Source organism: Sinocyclocheilus grahami, unplaced genomic scaffold (genome assembly GCF_001515645.1).
Source record: "Sinocyclocheilus grahami isolate Dianchi unplaced genomic scaffold, SAMN03320097.WGS_v1.1 scaffold1868.1, whole genome shotgun sequence".
In the NCBI taxonomy this organism is placed as follows: domain Eukaryota; kingdom Metazoa; phylum Chordata; class Actinopteri; order Cypriniformes; family Cyprinidae; genus Sinocyclocheilus; species Sinocyclocheilus grahami.
In genome coordinates this window covers 122,019-123,834 of record NW_015507047.1, presented here as the reverse complement: position 1 = coordinate 123,834, position 1,816 = coordinate 122,019, and the positions used below count along the sequence as shown (strand labels likewise).

The 1,816-nt window shown below is 36.8% G+C and overlaps 1 long non-coding RNA gene across 1 annotated transcript; it reads left to right on the top strand.

Moving 5' to 3' along the window:
- Window positions 1-603: 603 nt before the first annotated feature.
- On the top strand, window positions 604-1,285 carry LOC107573099 (uncharacterized). Its single transcript, XR_001607443.1, has 2 exons — window positions 604-706; window positions 977-1,285. It is a non-coding gene; the product is annotated as an uncharacterized lncRNA (long non-coding RNA).
- Window positions 1,286-1,816: the final 531 nt, after the last annotated feature.

Genomic DNA, 1,816 nt, shown 5'->3' with positions numbered 1-1,816 from the left:
CACTGCCTTGTAAATTTATAAGCGATATATTTAGGAAGTCATGACCCTTCAGTGCCGTGTCACGTCCGTAACGATTTAAATATAAAGTTTATACTGTATAATAAATATTAATAGAAATAATGTCAAACTTCATATACAAAGCCAAAATATGTCAGTGCTAATTATGATGGACAATTCATCTCACTTACTTGCTCTAAACAACCTTAATTATGCGTTACGGACGTGACCGTTACGGACGCTTCATATTAAATCATGCAAGTGACCAGCTCATATTTGTTCACAATGCTGTTGCTATTAAAATCACTGGCTCACATTAAATGTACCTCTGTTACTGTAGGCTATATCAGAACATTTCAGTAACAAATTCATTCTAGCAACGTAAAAAAAAAACATTTTTAATAAAGAGAACACATTACATTTTTAATAAAGAAAACAATTAAGATTTACATATCGCCATAATTAATTTAATTATCATAAATAAAATTATTACAGTATTTAATAGAGACGAATAGACTGCACAAATGTTTACTCAGCTGATCGCCTACGTCCTACTGTACCTTAAAGGACACGCCTCTCGTGCTGACACGTTCCCTTTTCCCTCATTTTCTTTCCCGCGCGCGCCCTCTGTTGACCAAGCGGAGTTATTTCTGAGGTGACTGCAGATCTTCTATTTCTGGATAAATATCTACTTTATTTGAAGTAAATGGTAAGTAATTTGATATTTACATGTATGTGCATTTTAATTTTGAGAAAAGTGTACAAGTTACAATAATAAATAAAATATCTTGAACACACTGTGGCCACGGTGGTCTGTGTACAATGAAAGAATCAGTTCAGGTTTTTTTTACATTTATTACACAATATCAATGTTAATAAAAGTAATTAATATAATACAACAACCAATAAAACGATATACAATAACCAACAAAGAAACAACAACAAAATGTATTTATACTATACAACTCTCATCCTATAGCGCAATGGCAAAAACTAATGCTGAAAGACAAAGGGAATTCAGAGAGAGAAAGAGGAATAATGAAAATTTCAAGGAAAAGGAGAAGAAAAGAAAAAAAGCAGAAAGACTAAGAAAGAAAGAAACACAATCAAATCAAGAGGCAGAGAGAGTCAGGGAGCTTGCTAGAGAAAGACAGGAAAAGGCATTTGCTGAAGAGGTCACAGGTTCCTGCTTTACTCCAGGAGTCACCACAGAATTCACCATTTAAAACAAGACAGTCTCTAGGCAAGGCACTAAAACGAGCACTCCGAGCTTTACCTAGCAGCCCTCGAAAAAAATGTACAGTTATAAAAAAGATTGCAACATCACTGTGCCTTCTTCCAGAGAAGAAGAAAATGAATCATGTGACCGCCACCACTACTACTACATATGATCATGTCAGGGAATTTTATGAGAGAGATGACATCTCTAGGCAAGCACCAGGAATGAGGGATGTGGTCACAGTCAGAGAGGGAGGAGTGAAAAAGAAAATCCAGAAACGGCATTTAACAATGTCTATTCTAGAGGCCTACCGCTACTTCAAAAATGAACATCCGCAGTCTATAATTGGAAAATCTAAATTTGCTGAGTTTAGACCATCTCATGTGCTCCGGTCTTCAGACACTCCAAGAAATGTGTGTCTTTGCCGATATCACGAAAACATTAAGTTAGCCCTGGACTGTCTGCAACATGTCATCCCAAGGCGGGCATTCCAGACCACACAGGATTTTGTTGAAGCTGTGGCCTGCAATCCAGATAGTCCCCTCTGCATGTTAGGACAGTGTGCTGAATGCAGGAATGGCAAGCTCTTGGAAATGCGTA